The sequence below is a fragment of the Chiloscyllium plagiosum genome, unplaced genomic scaffold, assembly GCF_037043375.1.
Source record: "Chiloscyllium plagiosum isolate Xiang-an unplaced genomic scaffold, Cpla_swu_hap1 HiC_scaffold_35, whole genome shotgun sequence".
Taxonomy (NCBI): domain Eukaryota; kingdom Metazoa; phylum Chordata; class Chondrichthyes; order Orectolobiformes; family Hemiscylliidae; genus Chiloscyllium; species Chiloscyllium plagiosum.
Genome location: NW_028270173.1, coordinates 44,250,078 through 44,262,910, shown reverse-complemented (window position 1 = coordinate 44,262,910; position 12,833 = coordinate 44,250,078). Strand labels below are relative to the sequence as shown.

The window sequence follows — 12,833 nt, the reverse complement described above, 5'->3', positions numbered from 1 at the left end:
GAAGGTTGACACCAGCCCACATGATTGGCATCACATCCACAACAATCCATTCGTTCCACCACCATATACAAAATGCATTTCAGAAATTCACTGAAGATGCTTAATTTTTTCCATACCCACAGCCACTACCCTACAGAATGACAAGGGCAACAGCTAAATGGGAATACCACCACTTGCAAATTCTATTCCCAGACTAGCAGCACCCTGACTTAGAAATATATCATCGTTCCTTCAGTATTGGTGATCTAAATTCTGGAATTTCTTCCGCATGTCACCGTCTGTTCACTTACAATACATGGACTGCAACAATTCAGAAAGTCAGCTGACAAATCGCCTTCTGAAGGGAATATGAATAGGCAGTAATCATTGGATTTGCCAATGACAATCCCAGGTGCCATCAATGTTTTTTTTTTGCAGAAAGAGTCTGAAATAAGAGTAGAGGACAAAGTATTTATGTTTAAATTAGGATTATGTCCTATATTTGGCAAATTGCCAATAGTCCAGAATTTAATATTCTAAGATGCAGTAGCTTGAAACAACCCCGTAGCTTTACTGGCGATTTCATAGGACATTTAAAAAAACAAGCACAGTTCTGTATGACTGAATGTACAAGATTCAGCTCAGATAATGACGGCAATTTTCTTGTCCCAAAGAAAATAAGTGAAATATCGTCAAGACAATTACGTTTTTTTCAAAAAAGAACTCCGAACGAAGCCACATACAACTTTCAAACACAGACGAATCAAAACAGATTTGTAGAAAGCCAGAAGTGAAAAATAGTGGAATATGCAGCGCGTCCAAAGAAATATCAAAACACGACAAATCGAATGTATGGAGATACATTGCGTTCACTATAAATTGCATTGCGTCGAAGTCAGTGCTGCATATCCCTGGTGGTCTAGTGGTTAGGATTCGGCTTTTTCACCGCCGCGGCCCGGGTTCGATTCCCGGTCAGGGAAACCTTTTAGAAGAGCTGTCAATACGTAGTTGTTTATGAGTCATGTTCGTCCGGCCATGTAAATACTTTTCACATAACTATTCCGGCTTCAATATATTACTGGGTATGAAACCAAATGTTTGCTAAAGTCACCAGAAGATCTTTTGCGCATCAGGTCTGCTTGGTGATCCAGCGCTACCTCAATTTTCAGCACTTTTGTCTTCAGCTTCGGCTAAAAAATGTTTATTCGGATAAAAATTTGTAGACTGCGAAAATGTATCAGTGGATAATGATTTCGGGGAGATTGTGGCGTGACGGGTGCGAGAAGGTGATAGTGCATTTAACAACTACAGGTTATACACACCTACTTCTCTCCCCACAGAGGTCACCAGAGATGCCCCGTATTTCCACTTTTTGCCGTTTTCTTTCATATTTTCCTTCCTCGAATCTTGAGAATCTTGCCCTCGTTCGGGTCCCTCGTCCTGCCGCCGGAAAACACAAGAACTGCTCGCGTCACAGGTGCTGTCAGACCTGTTGAGTTTTTCCAGCTGTTCTTCGTTTTTAGTTATTGCTGACTTTGCTTTCTCCTTTGAGATACCGAACATTTCCTCTGAAAGTCTCCACGAAATTAATTACTCTGTATTACTGAGACAATTCCAAATAGTGCACATCAGGACATAAAGTGCAAGGCTGGTTTCAGAACCTTGCAAATACTTCGTTAATGTGCAAGCCACGTACACCAGTCTCCAAAATATCCACGAGTATCCCCTCGGCAAACTCAACTGCCGGAGTTTCTATTGACGCTATCCATTGGCGGCTTTGGCGATTAACTGAGTGGTTTGTGGTTTGAGCCAACCTAGGGACGCTCGTGCATATTAATTTTAGCACTCTTACTAAAAACATCACCACGAATTATTGTGCACTCAATCCCAAGGAAATTATCCACAAACTTTGTCATCGAAAGAAAACCAGAAAATAATCATTCATCAACTGAGAGGTCAGTTCGAATAATCTTCTTGTACTATACTGTTTTGCATCTGTATTGTAGCAATCATGGAGCAACTTACTACAGATATTACAATCTCTACTGAAAAGATTGGAGACCACAAGCGAGTCAGACAGTTTCCATTGAGAGAAAGAAATTTTTATTTATTTCAAAAATATCTTTATTCATAAAATACTTTAATGGTCTGTACAGTTGGACATGCCATACATATGGAAACATTCCATTTGCTTGCATACCGAAACAGAGTAATCATTCCTATTTACAGGTCTGTACGATTACATTTTTAGCTGAGGCGTCAGCAGAGCCCAAATGACTGCGTCGGCCCCCTGTTCTTCTTTCGGCAGGCAGATGTCACACGGTGGTCTTTCCCCACCGCGCCTTGGCGGCAGCTGCTCCAAGCTTCAGCGCGTCCCTCAGCACGTAGTCCTGGACCTTGGAATGTGGCAGTCTGCAACACTCAGTAGGGGTCAACTCCTTCAGCTTGAAGAGCAACAGGTTTCGGATCGCCCAGAGAGCGTCCTTCACCGAGTTGATGATCCTCCAGGCACAGTTGATGTTCGTCTCGGTGTGCGTCCTGGGGAACAGGCCGTAGAGCACGGAGTCCCGCGTCACAGCGCTGCTCGGGACGAACCTCGACAAACACCACTGCATTCCTCTTCAGATTTCTTCTGCGTAGGCACAGTCCAGACGGAGGTGTGTGACAGTCTCGTCCCCCCCGCAGCCGCTTCGAGGGCAGCGTGCGGTGTGGCTGAGAGTCCGGGCGTGCATAAAGGATCTGACAGGCAGAGCCCTTCTCACCACCAGCTAAGCCATGTCTTGGTGCTTGTTGGAAAGTTCTGGCGATGAGGCATTCTGCCAAATGGCTTTGGCAGTCTGATCAGGGAACCACTCAATAGGATCCGCCCTCTCCTTTTCCCGAAGGATCTCAAGGACACTACGTACTGACCACTTCCTGATGGTCTTGTGGTCAAAGGTACTTTTCATCATAAACTTCTCCACGAAGGACAGGTGATACGGAACGGTCCAACTACTCGGAGCGTTCCGCAGCAGCGAGGCCAGGCACATCCTTCACAACACCGGGGACAGGTAGAACCTCAATACGTAGTGGGGATCCATGCACAGCTTGATGCAGCTACACACAAAGGTGGCCATCAGGGTGAGGGTGGCATTGGGTGTATTTTTTCCCCCGTTGCCCAGATCTTTGTACAGCAAGTCCCTTCAGACCCGATCCATCTTTGACCTCCATATAAACTGGAAGATGGCCTGGGTGACTGCAGCGGCACAGGTTCTGGGAATAGGCCGGACCTGTGCCACGTATAATAGCAATGACAGTGCCTCACACCTGATGACCATGTTTGTTCCCGCGATGGAGAGCGACCCATCTGCCCAATTTCTTCCTCACTTTGCTGATACGCTCCTCCCAAGACTTGGCGGACGCCCCAGCCCTCCCGAACCAAATACCCAGCACCTTCAAGTGTTCGGTCCTGACTGTGAAGTGGATCGAGGATCAGTCAGCCCAGTTCCCGAAGAGCATGGCCTCGCTCTTGCTTTGGTTTACCTTGACCCCCGAGGCCCGTTTGAACTGGTCACGTATGCACATGAGTCTGCGCACGGACAGCGGATCCGAGCAGAAAACGGCGACATCATCCATGTACAGGGAAGCCTTAACCTTCAGGCCCCCGCTGCCAGGAATAGTCACCCCTCTCAGGCTCGCATCCTTCCTGATGGACTCAGCAAATGGCTCTATGCAGCAAACAAACAAGACAGGAGAGAGAGGTCAGCCCTGCCTGACTCCAGATCTGACTGGGAAGCTATCTGATTCCCACCCATTGATTGACACTGCACTGACAATGTTGGTGGAGAGCAGTCTGATCCAATTGCCGATTCCCTCCCCAAAGCCCATTTTGGAGAGAACATCTCTCATGTTCCTGTGTGATATCCTGTCAAAGGCTTTCTCCTGGTCCAGGCTGATCAGGCAGGCGTCCAACCCTCTGCCCTGCACGTAGGCGATCGTATCCCTGAGGAGTGCGAGACTCTCAGCGATCTTCCTGCCCGGCACAGCACAGGTTTGGTCAGGGTGAATCACCGACTCCAGAGCAGGTCTGACCCGGTTGGTGATTACCTTTGACAGAATTTTGTAATCCGCATTCAACAGTGAGATTGGTCTCCAAGTTTTGAGTTCCTCCCTCTCTCCCTTCCGCTTGTAGATGAGGGTGATGATGCCTTTCCTCATGGATTCACTCATGGTACCTGCCCGAAGCATACTGACATAAACCTCCAGCAGGTCCTGGCCAATCAAGTCCCACAGAACGGAATAGAGCTCAACCGGTAAGCCGTCACTTCCGGGAGTTTTATTCTTTTCGATGGACTCGACGGCCTTGGACAGCTCGTCCAGAGACAGCGGTTGGTCCAGCCTCTCTCGGGTTCTGTCGTCTAAGACCTCCGTGATAGAGGACAGGAATGACTGGGAGTCCGTGCTGTCAGTTGGCTTCGCGTCATACAGACTGGCATAGAAGGATTTACTGATCCTCATGATGTCAGCCTGAGATGACGTTATCAAGCCATCTTCTTCCTTCAGGCTGCTGAGCACAGAGTTCTCTTTGTGCACCTTCTGGAAGAAGAAACGTGAGCACGTCTCGTCCTGCTCCACCGAGTGGACCCTGGACCGGAAGATTATCTTGGAGGCCTCTGAAGCAAAGAGCGAGGCTTGCTGGCCCTTCACCTCCTTGAGGTCCTCCGTGACATCCACCCCCATCTTCTGCAGCAGGAGCATATTCTGCATACTTTCCTGGAGCTGGGACAGATTCCCCCGCCTCTCTGTCGCCTCCTGAACACCTTTGAGGATGAAGAACCTCTTGATGTTCTTTTTTACTGTTTCCCACCAGTCCTCTGGGGACTCAAAGAGGGGCTTCACGGTTCTCCAACCTGCGTAGTCCCTCTTGAGCTCCTCAATGTTTCCCGGGGTCAACAGCTTAATGTTCAGCTTCCACGTCCCCTTACCATCCCGCTGCTCGTCCTGTAGGTGACAGTCGGCCAGCAGGAGGCAGTGGTCAGAGAAGAACACCGGCTTGACGTCGGTGGATCTGACCGAGAGCGTTCGGGATACAAACAGGTAGTGGGCGGGCGCCTCCTCGTCGCCGACGTCATGTACAGGAATGCTCCCCTTTGACTGATTAATGTATACGCCCCAATGATTAAGAGTGAAGTTGCCGTCCTGCAGCAGCTTCCACTGTTGCTGGCTACGTCCAGGCCTGTCATTCTGGCCGGAGACTTCAACTGTATCATTGATGCAGATGGACGATCCGGCGGGGAGTGGTGGGGGGGGGGGGGGCGGCGGCAGTAAACTGGACGCCACGTCCAGAGTCCTGATGGACACGGTAAAAGATGCCAAGCTGCACGACGTCTTCAGCACTCCTGCAGACGGAGAGCAGCGTAGATACACCTGGTCACGGGCAGACGGGTCTATCCCTCATTGTTAGATTACCTGTTTGTGTCCCATTGAGAGAAAGAAAGCTAAACGTTCGATTCTGGATAACTCTTTATCAGACCTTGTGAAGCGTGTATTAGAATGCTGAAAGAGAAAGGATTTTGATCGTTCAGATTCAGTGATCGGAATGTGAGAATGACAGAACAATGGTGTGTCGAACTGCCAGACTGGAATTGTCATGCTAAGAGCACTGTATATGCTTTTTTCTTCTTGGCTGCAAAGAGTCACGGAGGCAAACATTTCTGGTTGTCACTCGTGTACATCACTCGTTCTCTGCCAACTGGTAAAATGTGATCTACCATCTAATGTCTCCAATTATTAAGCAAATGCTTAAACTTATTGCAATCAGGATTGTAACATTTCCCTATCCTGGAGGAAGTAGCAAAAATGTAATCATGTAGTTACTTATCACTTCATCTTGACCTGTAGCAGACTCTACCATGACAGACTGAAAACAACAACTGCTAGAGATCACAGAGCTTCAGACAGCATCCACGGAGAGGGAGCAAGCTAACGTTTCAAGTCGAGATGACGCTGATGAAACGTTGCTCTCTCTCTCCATGGATGCTGCCTGACCCGCTGTGATTACCAGCATTTGTCGTTTTCATTGCGGATTCAGCATCTGCAGTAATTTGTTTCCGCCATGAGAGACTTTCGTGTGAGTATGAAAGCAATGAAATGTTTACTTGAGTGGCGTATTGTTAATGTCAGTCAAGAAGGTGGTGCTGGAAAAGCAGGGCAGGTCAGGCACCATTCGAGAAACGGGAGAATTGACGTTTTGGGTAAACGCCCTTCATCAGGAATGTGGTCAGGAGCCTCGACAGTGGAGAGGTAAATGGGAGCGGGCTGGGGCTGGGGGGAAGGTAACTGAGAATGTGATGGTAGATGGAGGTATGGGTAATGTTAGTAGGTCAGAGAAGATGCTGGAGCAGGTAGGTGGGAGGGAAGATGGGCAGGTAGGACAGGTCATGAGGGCAGCGAGGAGTTGGAAGGTTGGATCGGGATAATGTTGGGTGTGGGGAAATGAGTAAACTGGTGAAATCCACATTGATGCACTCGGGCATTTTAAGATGAGATCACCTTCAGTATGAAAACAGACCTTTCAGCCCAACAAGTTCACCGACCCTCCAAAGAGGAATCCACCCATTCCTCACCCTCTAATTACCCCTAAGTAATTTGGTAAAACAAGCAGATTAAACATTTTGTGTGTATAACATTCTCTTAGAATGTCGTTTGCTACGTCCACTACACAGGTCACAAACCATTGCATTATCCCAGAGACACACAGCAATAGCTGTTCTGACATCAGGAACGTTATACAGATCAGAATCATAGAAAGTTTATGATACAAGAGTGTGGCCAGTTGAGTGCATCAGCTGAAAAAAAAAGACAACCACCAAATCAATTTTGGAACAACTTTTCCATGGTCAATGAGTTCCCCAGCTTAGACTATACTTGGTACAGTACTGAAAATAACAAATGCTGGAGATCAGATCGGATCAGACTGTTTCCATGGAGAGAGAGAGCAAGCTGAAGTTTCGAGTGGCGATGACTCGTCATTAGATTCTTGGGAAAACTCATTAACAAAAGCAGAGGTGAATGCTAGGTAAAATAGTCATGGGGATGACGACGCCCTCTCCACCTTTCACGCATTCCTTGGCTGAACGTGTTGGGGAGAAAATATAGAGAATCACCAGGAGACGCAGAAGGTTCTTCAAGAAGTAGGTCTTCTATTTTCAAACAAAAAACCGTGACACTGATAAATCAGATTCTCGAATGCTCCTGAACCTCAGGGTTCGTGGATTTTTATATTTTTTTTATCATGTTGCTGTTAGCTCGTCAGCATGTCCAACGATATTAATCAAAGTACCTCACTCTAGCTACATAACAAACTAGTGATGTTAGTTCCCATTACCTCTTTAGTTGTACATTCTACTTAATGTTATTCCAATGTCACGGTTAGATGCTTTGTGATAACTCTTGCAACGATGGTCTTTCTTTCCAGACCCTACTTAATATTTTCCTAATGTCATGATTAGATATTTATTATCAGCTCTGCTACAGAGATCGCACATTCCAGACTAACCTGTCATGATAGATATTTAACTATTCCATCTCTTAAAATAGTATCCTATCTTAAGCTGACTCGACTAACTACTAATTCGATATTTTGATGCCATGTCCCAAATATTTATGGTCCCAATCCTGTTATAATAACACTTAATAGAGAAACTTGCTTTATTACTTTTTTTTATCCTTAACCTTACTCTGCTAATTGGTGTAAGAGCGTGTCTGGATATCACACACAACTAAAGACATCGATTGGTTTCACTGCACAGCCGGTGGGATTAAGCCACATCCTCCCAGGAACAGCAATCATTGCAGAACACACATGGTATCATAAATATGTATATAAATGGAAACTGTTCCCTTCGGTGATGTAGCACGAAAGTAAAGATGTAATGAAAGAATAAAAATAAACTCGTGTTAGTGATTTACAAGAAGGAAAAGAAAACATGGGAAAAGCGTTAGGTTTGAGAGGGGGTACGGAACACAGACGAGTGAGGGCGCTACGTTTAGAAGCTTCGAACAGGTTTTACCATCACGTATCTTTATTCTTCCCTTCGTGTGTTCTTTTGTCAGGTGTGGCAGTGTATAATCTATGTCAAAATGAAAATGTGTCAGGACTCTTATTCGAACCACGGTTGCTGCAGACGCAACACAGAGTACGAACCACGACACCATCACGGCGCCACAGAGCAAACATTGCACAGGCTTTTTCGTAGGGTTCACTTATCAAACACACCGGCTGGTATGGAAAGATTGCAAATACCCTTTGCTGCATAGAAAAGAGGTGAACAGCATTTCGCCAGTGCGAACCCACGCGGATGTCAGGAGTTTATGATACTGACTGAATCTGTTCCTACAAAAAAAAAGTTGGGTGACATCTCCCTGCTCTGGATTCGCTGATGTTTCAGAAGGTTGGACAAATGGCTCAATGTTGTTGCACAATAATAATATAAGAACAACTATACAACTCATTGTGAACTGGGTGGTGTGTCAGCAGATAAGAGGAATCATAGAGCCACAGAGATCAGGGAAGTGAAGAAGGCTTTTGGCACACTGACCTTTATCACCCAGCTCATTGAATGTAGACATTGGGAAGGTATATTGCAGATGTCCAGAATGTTGGTGAGGCCGTACTTGGAGTATTGTGATCAATTTTCGTCACTTGGTTACTGGAAGGATATTGGAATACCAAAGACATAGGAATCGAAGCAAGCCCATTTGGCCTATCAAGAACACTCTGCTATTTAGTCATGGCTGATGGGCGTTTCAATCTCACATATCCGCACTCTCCCTGTAGCCCTTAATTCCTTGCGAGATCAAGAATTTATCAATCTCTGCCTTGAAGACACCCAAAGTCCCGACCTCCACCATGCTCCGTGACAAAGAGTTCCACAGGCCCACCACTCTCTGGCTGAATAAACGTCTCCTCATTTTCATTCTAAACTGACACCCTCTAATTTTAAGGCTGTTCCCACGGCTCCTAGTCTCCCTGTCTAATGGAAACAACTTCCCAGCATCCACCCTTTCTAAGCCATGCATTATCTTCTAAGTTTCTTTGATTTCCCCTTCACCTTCTCAACTCTAACGAATATCATTCTTCGATCCTCAGCCGATCATCATATGTTACGCCTATCATTCTAGAGATCGTCCACATAAATCTGCACTGGACATGCTCCAGTGTCAGTAACTCCTTCCTGAGGTGTGTGGCCAAAAATTGGACACAGTATTCTAAATGGGACCTGACTATGGCTTTATAAAGTCTCAGAAGCACGTCACTGCTTTTACATTTGTAAACTGGAAAGACTGCAGAAGAAATTTACAAATCTGTTGTCTGGACTCAGTGGTCTGAGTTATAGGGAGGGGTTGGACGAACAAGGATTTTGTTTTCTTCAGAGCATAGGAGACTGAAGGGGCATCTTGTAGAGGTGGATAAGACCATGAGAGGCATGACTCGGGTGAATGCACTCAGGGTTGGGTAATTGAGTACTAGGGGGAATTAGTTTAAGGTTCAAGAGGGTGGTAGGCACATGGAATAAGTTGACAGCGGAAGTGGTTGAGGCGAGTGCATTAACATTTTGACAAATGCATGGATAGGAAATGTTTATAAGGTGTGTGCTAAGTGCAGGGAAATGGGGTTAGAGTGGATGTATACTTTGGTCGGCAAGGACCAGTTTGGGCCAAAGGAACTGCCTCCATGTTGTTGGACTCTATGACCCTATCGACAGCACAAACAAAAAAGAAAAATCTTTACCCCATTCACTCAGCTGCAGGTCAACATCCATCCAACTATTCTGATCCTTTTTCCAGTATTTGAGCAATAGCCGGTATGGCTTGTCATTTAAATTGTATATCCAAATCTGTCATAAATGTCATGAGATGTGTGCCTTTACATACCCTTACAGAGAGTGAGTTCCTGCTTTCAACCACTTTGTGGGTAAAAAACGTTTTCCTTACCTCTTACATCTCCTCTCAACCTCGTGGCGCTTTCTTTAAATCTATACACCGACGCTGGGGTGGTGGGTGATGTAAAAGACTTTTCTTGTCTACCCTGTGTATACCCCACATAAGTTTATACATACCAGTTATCTTCCTCATCATCTCCAGCCATCCAAGGAAAACTCTACTCTCTTCACAAATAAACCAACCCAGCCCAGACAATACCCTGCAAAATCTCCTGAAGGAATGAATGATTTATTTATTGGCACAAGTGAAAAGTGAAATGGGTTGCCATGCTCCAGAACCATTTTGGATTACGGAAGATAATCTGGGGACAACATGACTGCTACCATTGCACATGAGGAAGACCACATTGGGGCTACCATGGCACTGCTGATACAACCAGTGCTCCTGCAAATCTCTCAGGAGCTTTATGCACTGTCACTGCTGAAGACCACCGTCCTGCTTCTGAAGGCAACTGCCTTCGTTGCTGTTAGCAGAGGCTGCCTTGCCATTGCTACTATCTTGAAAGCCGGTGCCACTGCCACTGCCTCGAGCGCTACATTGGTGAGCCCACCAGCACTGATATCCTTATGTTCGAGTGCCATCTTTCGCCACTGAGGCCACATTCACTGCCATCGCAAACTCTTTGAGGGCCGACTCACTCACAGGAGTCACTTGCTGCACATGCGGGGAGACCATGCTCACGCTTGCCCTGTCAACAATGATGAAAAGTCTTTAAAGGAGCAAAAGGAAGAAAACATCAGAGCAAAAGAAAAGAGCAAAAATAAAATGTAAAAGAGAAAGGAGAAATAATTAGTGCCATTAATCAAGAAGGGCTGCAAAGGGAAACCTGGGAACTGTAGACCATTCAGCCTAACTTAGTAGGAAAATTACTTGAATAGGTTTTGAGAGATAAGATATGCATGCATTTAAAAAAGACAGGGTTTGATTAGGAACAGTCAGCATGGCTTCTTGTGTGGGAGATCATGTCTCACAAAATTATTAGAGTTGTTTGATGACCAGAAACATTGACGAGGGCAGGGATGTTAGTTCACATGGAATCCAGGGGGAGCTAGCAAATTGGATACACAATTGGCGCGATGTGTGGTGCAGAGGGTAATAGTGCTAGAATGCTTCTTGGACTGGAGATCTGTGACTGGTGGATTGTCTTGGGGGTCGGCGCTGGGCTAATTGATGTTTGTCATCTATAACAAGATTTGGATGAGAATATACAAGGCACAATTAGTACGTTTGTAGATGACATTAATATAGGAGGTATTGTGGACAGTAAGGAAGGTTCTGAGAAATTACAGCAGGACATTGATGTGCTGGGAAAGTGAGCTGAGAAATGGCAAATGGAGATTAATATAAATTAGTGTATAGGATTGAATATTGGAAAGTCAAATCAAGGCAGGAGTTTCATGGTGGGGCTTTAAGGAGTGTAATGGAACAGGCGTAGCTTGGAGTTCAGGTGCATGGTTCTCTGAAGATGGAGTCACAGGTCGGCAGGGCAGTGAAGAAGGCTTTTGGCACATTGGTCTTCATCAGTCAATGCATTGATGATAGGTATTGGGAAGTTATGTTGTAATTGTACAGGATGTTGGTGAAGCTGCACGTGAAGTTTTGTGTTAGTTTTGGTCACCTTGCCGTAGAAAGCATGTTATTAAACTGGAGAGTGTGTTGAATAAATTTACAAGATGTTGGCTGGACTGAAGGGTCTGAATTATAGGGAGAGGTTGGACAAACTCGGAGGTTTATCTTTAGTGTGTAGGAGATGGAGGGGGGAATCTTGTCGAGGTAGAGAAGATCATGAGAGGCAGAGATAGCGTGAATGCACTCAATGTTTTTTTCCTCAGGATCGGGGAATCAAGGCTGAGAGTGCATCAGTTTATGGTTAGAGTGGAAGAATAATAGGAAACCAGACGGTCAACGTTTTTACACGGGGGTGGGGGGGGGGGGGGGGTGGTTAGTATATTGAATGAGCTGCAGCGGAAGTGTTTGATGTGGTTATATCAACAACATGTGAAAGGCATTTGGACAAAAACATTGACAGGAAAGGTTTAGAATGTATGGACCAAGTTCAGGGAAATTCGGTTTGTGTTCCTGGACCAATTTCAGCCAGTTCTGGACTCCCCGACCCTAGGTAAAAAACTTTGCCTATTTATCCTATCCATGCCACTTATAATTTTGTAAACCTCTATAAGGTCACCCCTCAGCCTCCGACGCTTGAAGGAAAACATCCCCAGCCTGTTCAACCTCTCCCTATAGCTCAAATCCTCCAACCCTGGAAACATCTTTGTAAATCTTTTCTGAACCCTTTCAAGTTTCATAACATCTTTCCAGTAGGATGGAGACCAGAATTGCATGCAATATTCCAACAGTGGCCTAACCAATGTCTTGTACAGCCGCAACATGACCTCCCAACTCCTGTACTCAATACTCTGACCAATAAAGGAAAGCGTACCAAACGCCTTCTTAACTATCCTACCTAACTGTGACTCGACTTTCCAGGAATTATGAACCTGTACTCCAAGGTTTCTTTGTTCAGCAACACTCCCTAGGACCTTACCATTAAGTGTATAAGTCCTGCTCAGATTTGCTTTCCAAACATGTAGCACCTCGCATTTATCTGAATTAAACTCAATCTGCTACTTCTCAGCCCAGTGGCCCATCTGGTCCAGATCCTGTTGCAATCTGAGGTAATCCTCTTCGCTGTCCACTGCACCTCCAATTTTGGTGTCATCTGCAAACTTAATTACTGTACCTCTGATGCTCGCATCCAAATCATTTATATAAATGACAAAAAGTAGAGGACCGTGCACCGATCCTTGTGGCAATCCACTGATCACAGTCATTCAGTCTGAAAATCAACCGTCTACCACCACCCTCTGTCT

The 12,833-nt window shown here is 45.6% G+C and overlaps 1 non-coding gene across 1 annotated transcript; it reads left to right on the top strand.

The window, feature by feature from the left end:
- The first annotated feature begins 887 nt into the window (after window positions 1-887).
- trnae-uuc (transfer RNA glutamic acid (anticodon UUC)) lies at window positions 888-959 on the top strand. Its single transcript has one exon. It is a non-coding gene; the product is annotated as a tRNA-Glu (tRNA).
- The last annotated feature ends 11,874 nt before the right edge of the window (window positions 960-12,833 follow it).